We start from the raw sequence: 20,565 nt of genomic DNA, 5'->3' as shown, positions 1-20,565 counted from the left end.
TCCAGGGGCACATACACCCCACCCCATGCCATCCTGCGGTGTGCAGCAATGGGAGCTGCCCCCCTTCCCCATGCCCTCTGGACGAGCTGCTTGGGGCTCTGTCCTGCACTAGTTGGGCAGCACCTGCCCTAGCCTCAGCCTCTGTCCCAGCCCCACTCCCTCCCTCAGCGCAGGGGCCTCAATCAGTACCCCCCCCCACTTCCCTTCCGCCTCCCCCTCCACCACAATAGACTTTCCACCTGGACACTGGTCTTCAAGCGGCTGGGCTTGCATCAGAAATCGGATCGGTATCAGACCATATGCCTCCTTAAAAATCGGCTATCGGTATCGGACCCAAAAACCTCTATTGATGCACCCGTGGCCACGCCCCTCACTGCCTACTTGCTGCAGGGGGCTGCCTGTCATGTGGCCCTGCTCCTTGTCACCGATTGGTGGAGAGGGGCAGGGCCACATGACAGGCAGCCCCTTGCAGCCAATCAGCAGCGAGGGAAGGGAGCAGCAGCCATCTTGCCAGCAGCCCTTCAAGCAAGTAGCCTCCCCTTCCCTGCTCTGCCACCCTGGCAAGCTGCCACAGCACTCAGTAAGTCCCCTCTCCCCTCCCCCACCTCTGGATTCTGTGGGCATTGCCCAGATTTTCTGGAATCCACAAAAATCACAAATTCAATAGGTCCCGAATCACATGCAATGGACATACCACTAGCCAGATCAACAAAGGGAAAGTTGTAAGGAAGCTCCGTGCAACAAGATGAAAGAGAGAACAGACAGATACTCAGTACATGGTAAAGGAAGATATGAAAGTAAATATAGTAAAATATAAATTAGCAAAGCTTACAGGATTGTCTCTTGGAATTTATTATTAAATAGGATACTAAAATATTAAATTTTGCTAAGTTTTTTCCCATCTAAGCGTATCTGTCCAGTTTTAATTAAGAAATTAAATTTACATTTTAAATGAGAAACATATCCATAAGCAATTGGCTACAATATACTTCTCACCTACACTTATGAAATAGAAAATACCAACCTTACTTGCAAATCAGCCTTCAGAACTGAAAAGGAAGGCGATCAGCAGTCACAAAGTCTATTCATGTCCCTTTAGTCTGATGGATAAATGAGAACGGTTTGGGGTTAGTGGGTTGGCAGTAAATCCTTATGATATTTTGCTCATCAGTCAAAGAAAAAAGAAAGAAAGAAAGGTTGCTCATCCAGAGCAAGTGGGAGAGTGGATTTTTGCAAGGTTACTGGAATTTATTAGGTCTATTGCATCAAGCAAAAGTCAGGTAATGTATAAAAGCTTTCCTTCAAAATGAGCAGAATTTAAGTGTGCTATTTCCCTTTTACAGCTTACCTTGAACATGCTCAGGACTCTTTGTCCACCTCACCAAAATAAGTGTCAAAGATATATATTCAGAGGAATAGAGATGAGGTAAGACAGCACCCTCCCTCTCAATTATGTCTGTCTGTCTACATTCTATACTAATGTCAAATGACATTTTTACTACAGCATCACGCAGATATGTTTGTACCAAAGTGCCACCTAGATCACTTGGGCATAAGAGCTACAGCATAGTAGCTGATGTGCAATTTCAAGCAGCAGCTTCTCCTCCTGTTTTAAAGCAGCTGAAATGTGTATAACTCCACACCTATACAAGCACATTCAAGAACTCAATTCATACTCTGTTCAAGTGCTCTGCAACATATGCAATAGTTAGCACAGTGCCATCAGAGTTAAGTGTTGTTCTTTAAAAATGAAATAGGATTTAATTTGCTCTCTTATGCCACTACAGGATTCAAAGATTTTTCATTTTTAAACAAACAGGATGATCACTCCATTATTCACACTGCAAGAACACTGCTAGCAGCTTCTGCAAAGCCCTGTCACCTTCAATATACCTTGCATCTTTTCTACATAGCTAGGTTAGATAACATATGCATGTACAGCATAGTTACCAGCATACAGAACATTAAGAAAAAGGCAAAAAAATCACATCAGGTTTAGTCCTAGCCAAGGCACTAACCCTCTTCATATGTTAGTTATCCTATCTAAAAATAATGATTATTGAAAATATCTGAAAATGTTGGTTATAACCAAGGCAGACAAGGTTCTTTGGGTAAATCTGATATCTTGTATTAGACCAAGTGAAATAGTTGGAAAAAATTCAGATTTTGGTGAGAAAGGTGGTGAAAAAGGTGGCGAAAGCCTCCAGCAAGGCAGCAGCCATTGACTTCAGGATGGCGGACTTTAATGAGGTAAGAAAAATAGTGGGGGAAGCACTGAGGTCCCAGAGCTGGAGGGGGTTGAGTGTTCAGGAGGAGTGGTCGCTCCTTAAGGAGACGATCCTCCAAGCTCAAAGCGAAGTAATCCCTACACGAATCAAAGGGGGCAAGAGGGCGCAAAGGCCCCCATGGCTCACTAAAAGCATCCGGGAACATCTCCAAACAAAAAAGGAGGCATACACCCGTTGGAAGGGAGGGGCCATCACAAGAGAGGGCTGTACCTCAGTAGCTCAGGAATGTAGGGGGGTGGTCAGGAAGGCCAAGGCGGAAATGGAGCTGGGACTAGCGACCCAGATCACGGACAACAAGAAGTCTTTTTTCAAATACATAGGGGGGCAAAAGAAGGTGCCAAGTAACATGGGGCCTCTGCAGGACACGCTAGGAAATCTGGTCACCTCACCCAACGGTAAAGCTGACATATTCAACAATTTCTTTGCCTCCGTATTTCTGAGGAGGGACCCAAATATCTCCCCCACTGGCACCCCCGAGTGCCCTGTGGGTGGCACGACCAGGCCTAGGGTTAATGAGAACCTTGTCAGGGAACTTCTGGAGGGACTAGATGTATTTAAATCCACAGGTCCTGATGATCTCCACCCCAGAGTGCTGAAGGAACTAGCAGGGGTCATTGCGGGACCTCTGGCACAGCTCTACAAGCACTCATGGCACTCGGGAGATGTGCCGGAGGACTGGAAAAGGGCCAACATGGTCCACATCTTCAAAAAAGGGATGAAGGAGGACCCAGGAAACTATAGGCCTGTGAGTCTTACCTTGGTCCTGGGGAAGCTTTTCAAAAGAATTATCCTGGCACATGTCCAGGAAGGGCCAGCAGGGGAGGTTATGCTCAGGGGCAACCAGCATGGGTTCATCAGGGGCAGGTCTTGTCAAACCAACCTGGTGGCCTTCTATAACCAGGTCACCAAGTCCTTGGATGCAGGTGTCGCAGTGGATATCGTCTTTCTGGACTTCAGGAAGGCCTTTGACACGGTCTCTCACCCCATTCTCAGTAAGAAACTAGGAGACAGTGGTGTTGATGCCTACATGGTCAGATGGGTCACTAACTGGCTGGAGGGCCGCACCCAGAGGGTGGTGGTGGATGGGTCTTATTTGACCTGGAGGGATGTGGGCAGTGGGGTTCCCCTGGGCTCAGTTCTCGGGCCTGCACTATTCAACGTCTTCATCAGTGACTTGGGCGAGGGAGTAGAAAGCACCCTGTTCAAGTTCACAGATTACACAAAGATGTGGGGTGAAGTGGGTATGCTAGTAGGAAGGAACAGGCTGCAAGCGGATCTAGACAGGTTACAGGGGTGGGCCAAAGAGAACAGGATGGGGTTCAACACTGACAAGTGCAGGTTAATGCACCTGAGGAGAAAGAACCAGCAGCACACCTACAGGCTGGAGAACTCCCTTCTCGTCAACATTGAGACAGAAAAACTCCACAGCCAAGTGATTCAGGGCATGGCAGCAGTGGACATGGTAGTGGTGGTCACTGAGTGCAAGCCCCCCTATTTCTCCCGGGCAGTTTGTGTGCGGTCCACAGAGGGGCACTGCAGCCCTCGCCCCCCTGGTCTTGCTCCTGCAAGCGGGCAGACAATTCCCCACCCACCCATTCTCAATCTGGCTGCTGCCAGCCCTTTCCCCCCCCTACACACACTTACCTGTGGGGGGGGGGGGGGTGTGCACGTGCGTGGCTGTTGTGCGGGGAGTGAGGTTCACCAGCAGGGCCAGGGAGGCTGTATGTGGGGCTTTTATCAGAGAATTTGCAATTTTTAATCAGGGAAAACCAGGATCTTGCCCGATTATCTAGAAAACAGCCAAATCAGCCTAAGTCATTCCACCAAATTCCATTACATCCCTTCCTCTCTGAAAAGGAAAAGTATCATTCTAATGTCAATACTAAAATATATTCTACCAGTTTTTTCCTTCTTTTTCTCCTCAGTCAGCTTTCCCAACAGATAATCAGATCTAGATTGTATATAGTGGCCACTCCTTAAAGACTTAGCTCCATTTTTGAGAGCTTCTACTTATACAAGTGTTTTCCAACAGCAGAATTCTGGTCTTTTTTTATCAGTTTTGACTTTCACATAATCCGTATAACTCATTAGCACCACATGTCAATGAAGCCAAGAACATCAAGAGACAGAGTGGGCATTTATAAGGGATAACAAGTATCTTGAACATTGTAAGAACCGATTTAAAAAAAAAAAATGGTTATGATATAGTTTCCAACTGCAGAATTTAAAAACAAACCAACTATTTACAATATTAGGATTACAACCTGGATGAGGATCATCCCACACCTCCTATGGTAGGACCTCTCACACTTTTTTCCTGAAACACCTGGCGATGGGCATCGTCAGAGACTGGCTATTGGACTATATTACTATGAATCTGACCCAGTATGGCGATTCCTATATACTTTGTCCAGGCTGTAACATACACAATGTGTGTTCCAAAATAAAGTCTGCTAGGATTTTTTCCCTTTTTCTCTGGGATGACATAAAAACATTTAAGTCAGAGCAGAGAAAGGTAACTAGATCTAACTCTTGATTCAAAAGCTTCTTGCTAGGAATGGGGGTAGACTTAGGTATTTGAAAGAGGGGACAACCTACATGCTGTTTGTAACCACCTCTGCCCTAGGGCTGGTGTACATGGCACAAACTAACAAGTTCTGCTAAAAAATAATCAGCACAAACAACTTGTAAAGCTCCAACAACATATGAAGGATCACTACTGGAATAAATTTTAGTTGTTTTACCTCTTGCCACCCTCCTATGTTTTATTTGCAAAAAAAATCTTGACTTTGATGCTTAGTTCCCAAAATCTTGTTCTCTTTAATTAGCTTTAAAATGTTCAATGATCCACTGAAAGACTAACATCAAGAGCAGACCACTTTTCATTTAATACTACAATTCTTGCAAGTATAGTATTATATTAATTTGAATTATAATAAGTTGATTTTCCCTTCAAAGGTTACATACTATTTGGTAAAAATTATGCTTTAAATGTATTATATTCAGTGGAAGAGCATCAATGCAGATTTTTCTTCGACAAATAAAACAGAAACAGGCCTATTACTTCTTTCAAAAATGAATAATGGACATTAAAGCAGGGTTGAGGGGGGAATGAAATAAGTGCCTGAAGAGTGGTTACAGTCTTTACCCAGTATTATCATGTCAAGCTGTCAGGCTGAAATCCATTATTAAAAAAAAAAAAAGGAATAGAAAGAAGTCTGGCAGTAATTTACGCAGTGGAAATCCTAAAGCCATATGAATAACATGGGTCCCATTTGGTTCACCTAGTATTTTTATTCATAACGGGGAAAAAAGGTAGCGTTGATATCACTGAGAGTTCTTAAGAAAAGGTCTGGGCAATTCATAACTAAATTCACCCATGATTTGCACCCTCCATAACACTTGCTATTTACCAGATTCTAAAGATTCTATGGTGCCACTGTTGTTCAAAATATTTTCAAGATACTGATAAATATATAGGAGAAGAAATTGCTTCAGGCTTACAGTTTATACTGCCTAGCAAAGGGAAAAAAAATCAAGATTAGTTAGCTAGATATTTAAGCCATACAATTTTGTAAGCAGCACATTAAATATGATCTAGATTGGAATTATTTATAGCACCTTTCGTTAAAAAATCCGAAGTGTTGTGCACAACACCGTGAAGTGAGCAAAAACCCACAGAAGGACACTATCAAGACATATATTTTAGTTAACATGCTTCTAAGCAAGTTTGACTTCACTTTGGTATGTTTAAAACAAAATTGTGTTTTTTAGGTCATGGCTTTTTTAGGTTTTTGTTAGCATGGATCTTTTCTTCTCTGTTGCTTTTTATTGACCTGAAATTAGGCTGGTCTTCCCTCACCCACTGATATGAGTTCTGTTTTGGGAATGCAGTCGACAGGTCAAATAATTTTTTTCCTTCATTTGACTGTGGTAGCAACTATTGCATAAGCCACAAAAATATTGCATAGTTACACACAGACACATACTTTAGAATCCAGACAGCACAGCTCACATAATACTAAATAAAAATATATCGATTTTATGGCATTGACCACCATATTTCCAGGTACATTTTTTTTTTTTTTAAACCACGAGGGAGGGTGCCGAGTGGTGGCAGGAAGAAACTTCACACAACGTACATGTTCTAGGATAAATACCTTTCAATTGCATCTCCAGTGGCTTTGACAGAGGGACAAGTTGAATCCCCCATGGTTTATTACTAGGGGTCCATGATACATCCGTCCCATATCGCAGTGGTTCCCAACCTTTTTAGTGCCACAGACTGGCATGGGAGCAGAGGAGCCCATTGTCTCCCTTTCAGGGCTGCCCTGCCACCCAGCTTTAACCCCACACATCACCACCAGCAGCAGAAGCTGCTTGCCCAGGCAGACAAACGGGTGGCCGAATGGATGGTTCATGTCATGACCCAGCAACCAACCTGCCGCGACCCAGTGGTTGGGAACCTCTGCCATACTGGATTGGCACCAATACAGGGAAAATTGACTACATAGGAAATCAGATGTTTTTGTCCGATGTGGCCAATAAATGCCCCGTGCACGTGCACAGCCACAGCATACAAGGAACCAGGAGTGCAGCACAGTGGCTTGGAGACCAGTGTCAGGCTGGTAAGTCTGGTGTGCGGAAAGGGTTAGGGAAGGGGAGTGGCGGTGGCAGATTGAAGCCACCACAGTGAGGGTGGGAGCGGGTCAGGGACAGCCGCTACTCAGCTGGGGTGACTCATCCAGGGGACGCTCCTGCCTTGCATGCACCCCAGGAGGGCATGGGGAGCGTGTGCCCCCAGATCTGGACGTGGGGGGGGCAGGCTGCAGCTGTGGGCTGGGGCCGGGGCTGTGGACTCTTCCCAGCAGGGGGCTGGCCTGCACTGCACTTGGGGCCGGCAGTGGCGGCACTGGGAGGGTGACTACAACAAAGTTTGGGGTGGCTACAGCACCCAGCACTGCCTACCCCACGTGCAGCCTGGCCCAGCCCCCTGCTGGGAAGAGTCCAACACAGCCCTGGCCCCAGCCCACAATGGCAGCCTGCCCTGCCCTTGGCAAAGATCCGGGAGCACACGCCTCCCATGTCCTCCCAGGGTGCATGCAGGGCCAGAGCCGCCACCCCCCCCTCCCAGATGAGTCATGGCTCCATCCCGTGTGCCGCCCCAACTTAGCAGCACCTACCCCACTCCCTCCCTCATTGCGGGGATCTCATTCTGCCCTCCTATGCCCCTTCTCTCCCCCACCCCTTCCCCTACACTAGACTTACCAAGCTGGTCTCCAAGCTGCCCAGCTGCATATCAGAATCGGATCAGTATCAGCTGAGATGACTCCTTAAAAAAAAAGCAAAAGAAAACAAAAAACTGCTATCGGTATTGGCCCAAAAAATTCTCTATCAGTGCACCCCTATTTATTACCCAATTCACCAGGTAGCACTCACTTCAAATTGGATCACCTTTATGACACTAACTGTTACTAGTAATTTTGATCAAATTACGTAAAACAACTATATAATATCCTGAAGAACTATTTTGCATATAGGATTAATCCAGCTGAAACCTTGAAATCTGCACTGCAATGCATGTTAGACACTATTAATCGGCAATATTTTAAAGAAAGGCAAGGGAATAAAGCACTGGTAGAAAGGTTTATAGATTGCTTTTCCTCAAAGATAACTTTTCTTTTTGCAGAACCTAATAAAAATTGCAAGGGCAAAAAAGTTTTCCAAATCTACCTTTGCAAGAGAAAAATAAAAAAGTGATCCTGTCAGTGGATGGAATATCAGCCTTCAGAGAGGTATAAACTCAAGACCATCCCTTCAACTCAAACAATGGGTTTGAGAGGATTATTATATCAAGGAGCCAAACTACATTCTGCATTTTAATGACATTGTTCCAGTCTACCACCATACTCCTATTCTTAGATTAAACCTTTCCTGTGCATAGAATTTCATCACCAATCTACTGAATCTGGTTGACAGAATCCCTCTCTTCCCCACCCCCCACATTAATATGAACTTCCTGCCAGCAGTGTGGTATAATTGCCATTGGAATAATAATACCGTAATTTCATCAGTATTTTTATTTCTTATTCTTCCCTTCAGGAAACACCAAATTGATACTAGCCACATCAAATCTTCATTAAAAGTTAGATTACATATATTATCATAACTATACACGAATTGGTGACCTGCCATTGACGTGCCATGATGGATAGGAAGATAAATAACCTGCCCTTAGATTTAATAACTATGGGATTCCCATCTCATATACCTACTCCTGGCCAACTACAAAAGAGAAAAATCGAACAAGCGCTCTCTCTCTCTCCCAAAAATAATGAAGCACAACTTATCATGAATGGGAAATGTGCATTTAACCCAAGTTGGTCAGTGGTAGGTCATGCTGGGTTTCTCCTTGGCTTGGGAAGGAAAAAGAAAAGTGATTCTGCAAAAAGCAACTGCTCCACCAGCCTATCCTGTTGCATCTCCATCTAGATTCTGAACTTAATACTTAGAAGCAACAAAATAAGAGAACACTTAAGGCCAAAGGAAAATTGAAGAGTTAGAACATCACTCAGCAGGCTTTCCCTTCCTCCTTCTGCGTCTCCCTTTAAATAGGCTCTTCCAAAGTATGGGAACTATTATGTCATTTTACAACTGGGGAACGAGGACAGTGAGATTCATGCGACCCCCCCAGGATCATTCAGACAGTTTCTGGCAGACTCAGGAAATGAACTAAAAGGCTCTCAAGGACAACATTTTCTTTGCTATCAAGTAACTTGCTATCAAGTAAATTAGAAGGGAGAGAATAAATTAAGTATAAGTATCCATTCTTGATCAGAGTTCTCACCAGACTTGTTGCCCTCAGAAACTAATCATTTTACCTCAACGAACAGTTATGATTCTATCCAGCCATGGAGGGTTTTGGGGGGTTTGTTTGGGGTTGGGTTGTTTTGTTTTGTTTTTAAATCATTTTCCCTCTCCTCATAAGACAAGTCTGGCAGGTTTCAGATAAGCTTGCATACAGTGCAGAAAGTAGTTGGAAACGTATATTGACAACTGAAAACGCTTTACATGAAGGCCAAAATATTAAAGCCTATAAGAAAAGCATGCCAAGACCTTTGCTTTCCTACATAATAGTTTTACTGTAAACCCTCATTTAGAAATGCTCTCAGATTTCCTGGAAAAATTAATAAATATCTCTCTCAGCTCAAGGAAACAAAGGGAAAGCTTTTATAAGAACTGATGATACTACCAAAACATTCAAAGCCTTTGTCATCTACAAAATAAAGTATTTTCCAAATTGTTAGAACAGTTGCTATAGAAATCTTAAGAGCTTTACAAATATTATTTAAGTTTGTAGTAAGCAAGGAAGCAAGCAAGCAAAAATATTGCACCCATTTTGTAGACTTAAAAAAAAAGGAACCAGGAAGGTGAAGCTATACACTCAAGGTCATGTTAGCAGACTGCAGATGCAGGAAAATAAATGAGCTTTAATTCCCATTCCTCTCTTTAACCATACTTCCATTTATAGAAAAAAAAAGAGTCTCTCTCTAACTTTACCAGTATTACTAAATGTGATTTGCATAGGCAATAATTTCTGCATAACTGCTTCCTTTACAAATTTTGTTAACTGAGTTTTTTAATATGATTTTCTTCATAGATGTTTCTCTATGATGTTTGTTCAAGAGATCCAGGGAGGTGCTTTTCCCTCTCTATTCAGCATTAGTGAGGCCACAGCTGGAGTAGTGTGTCCAGTTCTGGGCACCACACTTCAGGAAGGATGTGGATAAGCTTGACAGAGTAGAAAGAAGGGCCACCTGTATGATTACGGGCCAGGAGGATAGGCCCTATGAGAAAGACTCCAGGAACTGGACCTGTTCAGTCCGAGTAAGAAAAGACTGAGAGGTGGTGACTTGATAGCCGCCTACAAGTACATCAGGGGTAAGCACCAGATCTAGGGGAGCAACTCTTCAGGAAGGCACCTCAAGGGAGGACAATGACCAATGGGCACAAGCTAGTAGAGAGAAAATTTAGGCTGGACATAAGAAAACTACTTACCCTTATGGAAAAGAATCTGGAACACACTCCCAGCAGAGATGGTGCAGTCACCATCCTTGGAGGTGTTCAAGGAAAGGTTGAATAAGCACCTTGGTTGAGCTCGTTTGAGCTGAATAATTTCCTGCCCGTGACAGAGGACTGAACTTGATCATCTTGCTGGTCCCTTCTGGTCCTTTGATTCTATGATTCTCTCTCACAGACTATTTGCACACACATTCCATTTATATTAAATGAGCATAGAAACAAAACAAAAATTAACATGTCTGTTAAGTTGCCACTTCAAGCTTAAAGCAGCTATGATTTGCTACTCATAAAAGCTCCACTTCTAAAAGAATCCAGAACACAAAGTGGTAGATAAGGGAAATTTATTCCTATTTAATACATAGGAACCTAGGACTGAGAGGGGGCACCACAGTCCACCAAGCCCTGTCCCTTCCATTCTACATCCACTCCAACCCCCCTCACAAAGCATACAGCAACCCATACAAAAAGTATCCTACAACATGCCTTTGGGTATTGCCATTGTCTTGGCAGTTCCAATGAAAAGGAATGCATTGTGTTAAAATATATTCAGGTAAAACCATGCCATAGAAGACAACAAAAAATTCCCCAAGAAGTCTTTCCCAGTCTGACATGGGGAAAAATGGTTTCACAGTGTCAAATATAGCAACTGCTTTGGCCCCGAGTACATGAGCAAGCCCCATCTGCCACATTCCTGGGTGATTTCCAAGTACCAGGAGAAATACCAGGGCCCCCCACAGCCAAAAATCTCACCTCCCAGTTGCAGCAAATAGCCAATACTTTAGATGGAAGTCAGAGGAAGGGGACACATGCACAGAAGCCACATAATGCACTCCTGAAGGAAACAAGTTTCTTCCCAGTCGTTAAGGGAAACCTTGATGTACAGGATTACTACACACCTCCCACATGGAAACAGATTACTACTCTAATAACAGTCCTATCCTTAGGGACCTACTTATAGATTCACAGGTGTTAGGATCAGAAGGGACCTCAATAGATCATCGAGTCCGACCCCCTGCATAGGCAGGAAAGAGTGCTGGGTCTAGATGACCCCAGCTAGATGCCTATCTAACCTCCTCTTGAAGACCCCCAGGGTAGGGGAGAGCACCACCTCCCTTGGGAGCCCATTCCAGACCTTGGCCACTAACTGTGAAGAAGTTCTTCCTAATGTCCAGTCTAAATCTGCTCTCTGCTAGCTTATGGCCATTATTTCTTGTAACCCCCAGGGGCGCCTCGGTGAGTAAAACCTCACCAACTCCCTTCTGTACCCCCATGATGAACTTATAGGCAACCACAAGGTCACCTCTCAACCTTCTCTTGCGGAGGCTGAAGAGGTCCAGGTGCCCTAGTTTCTCCTCATAGGGCTTGGCCTGCAAGCCCTTAACCATATATGTGGTCCTTCTCTGGACCCTCTCCAGGTTATCCACATTCCTCTTGAAGTATGGCACCCAAAATTGCACGCAGTATTCCAACTGCGGTCTGACCAGCGCCTGATAGAGGGGAAGTATCACCTCCTTGGATCTGTTCGTCATGCATCTGCTGATGCACAATAAAGTGCCATTAGCTTTTCTGATGGCTTCGTCACACTGACGACTCATGTTCATCTTGGAATCCACTAGGACTCCAAGATCCCTTTCTGCTTCCGTGCCACCAAGCAAGTCATTTCCTAGGCAGTAGGTATGCTGGACATTTTTCCTCCCTAGGTGCAGGACTTTGCATTTCTCCTTGTTGAATTGCATTCTGTTGTTTTCCGCCCATATGTCCAACCTGTCCAGGTCTGCTTGTAGTTGTTCCCTGCCCTCCGGCGTGTCCACTTCTCCCCACAGTTTTGCGTCATGCGCAAACTTGGACAGAGTTAATTTTACTTAATTTGCAGTTTCATGGTTCTTGCGGAAACCACAAAAGCTGATGGTATCAACGATAGCCAGGAAATATGCCATCAGCTGCAATTAAAATATATGACCAATTAAAAAAAATTAAACGTATACAAGTCAGTGGGACCGGATGATCTTCATCCAAGAGTGCTGAAGGAGCTGGCCGAAGTCATTGCAGAACCCCTGGCGAAACTCTTCCACAACTCGTGGAACTCTGGAGAAGTCCCCGAGGACTGGAAGAGGGCCAATGTTGTGCCCATCCGCAAATGCAGGAGAGAGACCTGGGTAACTATAGGCCCATCAGCCTAACTTCTATCTTAGGGAAAATCCTAGAAAAAGTTCACCAAGGAGCATATCTGCGATAAGTTTGCAGAAGGTTCTGAATGACAGCCAGCATGGCTTTGTCGAGGGCAGGTCTTGCCTTACCAACCTCATCTCCTTCTATGACCACGTAACTCACCTCCTGGACACGAGAGCAGTTTGACCTTAAATACCTTGACTTCCAAAAGACCTTTGATCCAGTATCCCACAATGTCCTCCTGTGAAAATTGGAGGATTGTGGTCTTAACTCCAAGACAGTCAGGCGGGTGAGAAGATGGCTGCAGGATAGAACCCAGGGGGTCACACCAAGTTATGGGGGAGTGTGGTCACACTTAAAGGTAGGCTACAGTTACAGATGGACCTAGACGGGCTAACAAGTTGGGCGGATCAGAATCTGATGAAGTTCAACGTCAAGAAATGTAAAGTGCTCCACCTTGAGATGAGCAACCCCCAACACACCTACAGGCTTGGAAGCACCAAACTGACCAGCACCCCAAATGAAAGGGACCTTGGGGGTAATAACAGACCACAGTATGAATGTGAGCCAGCAGTGTGATGCTGTAGCCAGTAGGGCAACTAATACTCCCGCATGCATCAATCGATGCATAAGGAGGTGATTCTTCCGCTCTGTTCAGCACTGGTGAGACCACAGCTGGAGTACTGCATCCAGTTCTGGACACTGCACTTTAACAAGGATGTGGACAAGCTTGAGAGAGAGTCCAGAGAAGAGCCACCTATATGACCAGAGTCTTAAAAGGCAAGCCATATGAGGAAAGGTTAAGGGATCTGGGACTCTTCAGCCTGAAGAAAAGAAGGCTGAGGGGACCTGGTAGCAGCTTACCACTACACTAGGGGAATAGATCAAGGGCTTGGTGAGCAACTGTTCACCAGGGCACCTGAGGAGAAAACCAGGAGTAATGGCCACGAACTCCTGGAAGATCGCTTCAGGCTCAACATTAGGAAAAACTTCTTCACAGTCAGGGTGTCCAGACTGTGGAATAAGCTCCCTCCAGAGGTGGTGCAATCACCTACCCTGGAAATCTTCAAGAGGAAACTAGACAGTCACTTTGCTGGGGTCACCTGACCCCCCAGTTATTTTTCCTGCTTGGTGCAGGGGCTGGACCCAATGATCTTCTGAGGTCCCTTCCAGCCTTACAATCTACAAGTCTATGAATTTCCCACAAAAATCAACCCCACAAAAAGTGTATTATTCATATATACTCTGTTTTAGAATCTCCCAATCCTTACCACAATATTTAAGACAACATGGAAGTCCCTGCAGCCACTCTCACATGCTTGAGACTTACTGACCATCTGTAGTGATGGCAGGGCCTCTCTGCCAACCTGCAGCAAAAAGCAGCAACTCTCCATCAATCTGTGACAAAGGGCAGGACTGCTGGAAAATGCCCACAAAAAAAAAAAAAAATCGGCCCTCCGTACCACAAGCAAGCCGCAAAAATGACTCTTGCCGTGAGTTAAGTAGGTCCCTACCTATTCTATCATACTACCCTTTGCATAAACTTGTTCAGCTCCATCTGTAGTGATTCAAGTTCTTTGCCCCAGCTACTTTATTCAGAAGACCACTGTACAACTTCAGTCTTCATAGGCAAAAACCTGCTAATTTACAGTCTAACTTTGCTCATAATCATTTCATAGCCATTCAATCTTGTGCTGATACCATTCAGCTAGTTATTCTCTCTCCAAAATATACAATGCCTGACTATACTATATTTATAATAAAGTAATGGTTTATTTTGCTTGGCTACACAAGTCAAAGAACGTTTTATCTTGTTTGATAAGATAGCTTCTTTTCTATAACTATCCTAGTAGCCCTCTTTGAACCTGCTTGAATCTAAATTCATCTTTTTTAAATACAGTGAATGGAACTATACATAATATTCTAAATTAGGTCTTACCAACATCTTGTACACTGGTACTAACACTATTTCTATTAAAAATACTCTAACCTAATACACCCTAACATTATACCAGCCTTCTTCATACATGCACTGGTCATCCAGGTTCTTCTCTTCCTCCATCACCCTCTAACCCAAGATCCCCCCCTTTTACAGCCAAAAAATATTGTACTACCTCTTACCAGCACATTTCTCACGGTCTTTGCAATGTATTAGGTTATGGGGTTACATTTATACTACAGCTTGCAATACTCAGATTCTCACTGAGCAGTGTGCAAAGGAACACTTCTGTGACAGTTCTTCCTATTTCTGAAAACACTTGCAAATTAATATGGTCAGTTGAGGCATGATTAGTCTTCTTTATAGGTCTTCATTTGGGGCACAGTCACTGCACTGAAATTTAATGACCTTGCTTTGTAATATCCCAGTTTAAATTCTACTACTAAGCAATGATATAATACTTTTAATGTTCAATGAGCTTCAGAGAGACAATTTTCCCTCTAAAAAAAAAATAATGCCACAAAGAGTCACCTCTCCGCTTTTCAAGGAGCTATAGCTGCAGTTCCTGTGCTTTCAGATGTTTTTAGCCAAAGATGAGTGAGCACTTTAAAAAACTGGGGTGCATCTAGGAATTATATGCCTGATGATCAGTCAGTTACGAATAACAATTTATTTGGAGAATGCAGGAGAACATACTTCACTAGTAAAATATGGCACAGCTACACTTGGGATGTAGAGATATGCTACATTGCCATATGGCACACTATGGCAACATAGCAATCAGGTGGGTCTACACGTGACCACCAGCTATGTTGCCATAGTGGTGTGGTCTCCCAGTATAGTGCACCACCACAGTGATGTAGTAGCAAAATCTAACCATGTGCCATGCTCATGGCACAGTAACCACCCATACTGCATCATGCTTTAGTACCTCCAAAAGAAAGTACTAAATCACGGTGTAGTAGCAATGTTGCCATACAGTGACATGTAGATGCACCCACTATTTCACATAGTGCAGATGTGAAAGAGATAGCCAGCCTTTGGCAAAACATGAGCCTGTGGCTTTCTGGTAACAGCACAACCAATACACACCTGCTTGTGTGGGTCATGAATAATCCCCATTAAGAAGCTCAATTATTGTAATTTCCTTTCCTCGGGTTATCAGCAAAGTTGATCTACCACTTACAGCCTGTTCAGAATGTAGTAGCACAACTGCCCATGGTTTCACTAATGTGATTACATGTGGCATGCTTAGCACTCTTAACATTGACTGGTTGCCTACTTAGTATGAGATTCAGTTTAAATTACCCTTATTGATGGATAAAGTTAATTAATGGCCCTGTTTAAACTTGAGGCCTTCTCCTCAACCTTTCATATGACAAGGTCTTGTCCTCATATAATCACTCAGTATTGCAACAGTTCTGCCATCACAGAACTTTGGTTGCAGCAACAGTATGGAATTTGCATGCCCATGAAATAAAGTTAATTTCACCTTGGCCTGCTTTAAAAAGAGAAAAGGAAGAAAAAGTAGAAATCTGAAGTTAATTTTTCAGAAGTTTTAAATTACTAATTCTCTTCTGCATCTATTACTTTTGTTTATACATCTGTTTCTAATTTTGTTGAGGTAGGGGTATTTTTCATGAATGAAAACTGGTTTTGCATCATTACAGCGCACCCCGAGTACCTTGGGTGGTCTGGCCTCATACAACAAAATTATCCGGTTCAACAATTCTGCTCAGACGGTTCCAAGAGAATGAGTAATAGAGATCATTTTAAAGTGACTGGGAATAGAATAATCTGGGAGTGCAGATTAGAGTATTCTTAATTTAAGTATGTAAGTGACATGCAAATTATTCCTAAATAGTTTTGTATACAATAGACCTGATACAGCAATTTAGTCACTTGTCTTCACTTCACATTTGCGGCATGGGTATGGCTATGATGGTAGTCTCTGAACAGAACATTTATACTGGAAACAACAAGTTCAATAACTTTATGCATCCAGTAATTTACCAAACTAAACACTCTGGATAATAGAAGGAAAAATTCCTCAGAATATTTTAGTGATTCAGCTAATGGTAAAAGGCTCTCACAGTTAAAGCCCCAGGTCACGGGAAACAAATTGTAATGGGGAACTCTTGGCTCTAACTCTAGAGGGGGAGCATCTACACATGCATTAGCGCGCTTTTGCTACTGTGCATTAAGCTTAGCACCTCCAATATAAAGTACAACATAAAAGAGCATTAGGCTGCCTACTAATGCACAATAGCAAAATCACACTCTTTTTTTAGTGATGCTTGATTAGTAGTCTATTTCTACTGCACATGAGCACTTTTTTTGATGTGATGCTTTAATCCACAGTAGACTAGGCTACTGAGCATTAAAGCACATGGATAGATGCTTTCAAGGAGAAGTAAATTTAATCTAAAGAAAGGAAAGTAGTTTGGGGCTCCCAAAGTTGCAAACTTTCCTTGTTTCTAAAGGCCCATAGTGACTACTGCCTCCCTATCCACAAACACCTTCCCTCAAGAGTCTCCCTGTGCACTCAGGTTACAGTTCCAGCTTGCTGATCCTTTGCACTCTCATCCTTCCTTTCTCAACTCCAGATTTCTTCATCCACCTCAGTCAAATATTAAACTGTAGTTCTTTTATTGGGTCCCTGGATGGGTCATTACTTTTGCACCATAGTAATTTCCTTCTCATTAAGCACATATCTGGTACAGGTTGCTGCAAAATGTATCAACTAGACTGGAATCAGCTATTTAAATTTGAAAACAAAGCCACAAAGAAGGTTTTTCAAATACCAGTGCTGTTTCAGGGGAAGGAAGACGAAATCATCACTTGGGTGCTTCTAGTACATTACAAATACCTGTGCTCAGTTACTATAATAAACACACTGTATTTACTAGAATACAAGACAAGTTTTTTCCCCACCCCTAATCAGCATAGGGAAAAAGCCATTTGTCTTACATTCACATGCAAGGAAGCTTCATTAAATACATTGTCTATCATTAAACTGCTGGGAAAAGTGGCATGTGCTCAATAATGAAAGCCAACTATGAAGCTAATTAAATGCAGCCAACGCTGAGTATAACTATAAAGTACATGGCCCACACTGGGCAAATGCACTGATGGCATGTGGGTGTAGGCATGTCCCTTTAAAAAAAGTGACAAGTATTCCACAGGGAACTGGCACCAGCCCTGGAGGTACTGCAATACCAAGTTGGCACTGGGAGGGCCGGAGCCAGCTGTGACACCCTCTCCTTTGTGCCAAAAGTGCTACATTTGATCTTAGCCAAAAAGGCAGAGATGATGATGGGAACTTACCACAAGAACAGGTTGGTACAGCCCATTTGATTAAGAGATAAGGTAGTGCCATCAGCTCTGACTCTTTCAAATCATGTTAAGCCACCACACTGCATAAATTCACACTTCCTCTCCACTTCCATTTCCAATGATTCCTTCGTCTTTCTTTCCGATTTCCAATGATATCTGTTTCTTCACCAGGCCTATATGTCTGGCAAACATTACCAAATGGGGCCCCAGACAGTTCATCCAGAACCCCTCTGTCACCCCTCTCCAAGCCTGCTGCATGATCTGGCCCTGCCCTCCATGAGGTGAAGCTGGACCAGGTTCATCTGCACTTCATCTGCATATAATTTTTTGGCAGAATCTAGGACTTGTGACAAGGAGTCATGAGTGAGGGCCAATTAGCCATGAGTCCTTTGTGGGGAGAAAAGGGGAGGTAATCTGGAATACATGCACATTCTCAGCAGTGCCGAGCTGTGCGGGCACCATAGCTTGAAATGATGTTGACTCTGATGGAGCCCAGCCCAATAAACTGTGGTAAAGCACAAGCCTTTTGGCTTTAGACTAGGATCATGCACAGCTTGTATACTCCATAAGCAGGTGCTAAATTGCTACTTAAAAGTGTGTTTAAGAAGTTCCTATGCTAAAATCTGCACCAGTTTCAAAAAAGGTAACGTGTTAACCTTGGATGAACTAATTCTATGGGTACTATAAGCAAATTACTACAGTTGTGTTTATTTTAAGGTTAGTGTTTTCAAATTTGCTTCTCACTCCCATGTCCTCAGGGAGAGCAGGCTCTGACAATAAGGGGCTACAGGGGGAAGAAATCGGTGGGGAGGCAGAAAGCAAGGGGGCTAGCTGATCTCCCAGATTATTTTTCCTTGCTGTAGCAGTAGGAAGGGGACAAATTCAAGGCAAACCTCTAATAAATAGATTCTATACCTGGAAAATTATAACAAATTTATAAATTTTCCATATATAAAATCTAATGTTTGGGGGGTTGTGATCTTATAATACCATAGTACAAATCATGAGAAAGAAATAAAACACTTTGGTTTTACTCCTGGATTTATTTTTTGTTTTCACTAACCTACTGAATTAAGTCAATGATTTTCCTGAATCGGCAAAACCCGAGTAGCCAGGAACATTATTTTATTTTCAGTTCAAAGAACTACCATGGCATTTGGTATCAAACCACTGAAACTATATTTAAATGTTAAGAGTCCAAAATAGAAAGGTTTTTCCAAATCTTTCAATTATATTCATTTCTTAGAGAATATCCAGGCAGCAAACTCTCAGCTTTGAACAGCCCTGTTTTAAAGGCTGATAGAACTGCTTTAGGGTCTTGTTACATATTACACTGTGAGCTGCTCAAGTGTTAATCTGTGTTAGTGCTAGCTCAATTTTGGAGGGGCCGCTCATTCAGGCCACCAGGTGCCTGGAGGACTAAAAGGTAAGAAACCCTGCCCCTCTGATTTGGGGCTCCCCCCCACCCACCTCCCCTCCTTGGCTTACTTAAGGCTGCCCACTCTGTCTCAGGGGAGCAGGCAGGGAAGGATTAAAGTGCCTGCCTAACCCCTGCTGCTGCTACTACCCAACAACTGTTCTTTTCCAGACTGAGCATGACCCAGGCAGCAGCAGCAGTGGCAGCAGCAGCCCGGCAGGCTAGTTAACCTTTCCCTGCCTGCTCCCCCAGGACAGACAGCATGAGCAGCTATAAGCAAGCAGTGAGGAACTGGGGTGAAGGGCAAAGAGATCTGGGATACTGGAGAGGGACAGTGGGTGGGGGGTTTATACTAATGTGTAGCCTAGTGTGGCTACACATTAGTGTAACACAAGCTGGGTAACATGGATCAGAAACAAACCTAGGCTGCAGTGGTATAAACTAGAGGTGCACTGATACATCAGTCTGATATGGGATCAGTACAGATATAAAGAAAACTGGCTGTATCGGATATCAACCCGATAGGGCTGATAATTTGGGATTCAGGCAGCAAGGACCACAGCTGGCAGCATGGAGATCTGCCTCCAGCTGGTAGGTCCGGTGTGGAAGGGGAGGGGGGGAGGCAAGGGGTGGAGAGAGACATGTCAAACACCGCCCCCCCACAGGTGAGGGAGGGGGCAGGTGGTTCCGGGGCATGTGCCCCCCAGGATCTACGTGGGTCAGGGTGGGGCAAGCTGCAGCCAGGGCTGCACAGGGCTCTTCTCAGCAGGAGCTGGGCTCAGAGCAATCACCAGCGGTGCTGGGAGGATGGTGCATCCACCCCAAATTTCACCACCACTCCATTCCCAGCGCCACCGCTGCCAGTGGCCAGTGCATCCCCAGCTCAACGCCCCACCTCCACCCACATACTGGGAAGAGCTGGGGCTGCACCTCAAAAATCTCTAATCAGTACACCCCAAATATAAACCTTGAAGCTGCCTAAAAAAAAAAAAAAAGTACTTAAAACTACTTTCGGTGTTAATGGTATGGACAATGCAGGGTTCAAGAGCTCCTGGAGCTGCCTAAAATTAATGCATAAAAGTTAACTACATAGCAGAAAATATGTAAACTTTGCTGTCATTTCCAGGAGAAAGATGCTAATACCTGAGAATCCAAATAAAAAAAAATAAAAAATTTTGAAAATGTCTCTAATTCGGAGGGATTTTAGGCAAAATATATGACTCGGCATTTGCAGATTTTTAAAATACACATATTGATAATACTAGATTGATATGTTGAAAATTAATTTCCAGTGGGTCTCCAAGTTTACCATTTCCTTATCTCTCCTATGCTGA

At 43.7% G+C, this 20,565-nt stretch overlaps 1 protein-coding gene and 1 pseudogene across 2 annotated transcripts in view; both read right to left on the bottom strand.

The window, feature by feature from the left end:
- JAKMIP1 (janus kinase and microtubule interacting protein 1) overlaps positions 1–20,565 on the bottom strand; it is a 219,638-nt gene that overhangs the window by 161,588 nt on the left and 37,485 nt on the right. The gene's annotated exons all lie outside the window — the stretch shown is intronic.
- LOC132248984 (U2 spliceosomal RNA) lies at positions 17,664–17,795 on the bottom strand (annotated as a pseudogene).

The sequence above is a fragment of the Alligator mississippiensis genome, chromosome 2 (assembly GCF_030867095.1).
Source record: "Alligator mississippiensis isolate rAllMis1 chromosome 2, rAllMis1, whole genome shotgun sequence".
Taxonomy (NCBI): domain Eukaryota; kingdom Metazoa; phylum Chordata; order Crocodylia; family Alligatoridae; genus Alligator; species Alligator mississippiensis.
This window is presented reverse-complemented; position numbering and strand designations above follow the sequence as displayed.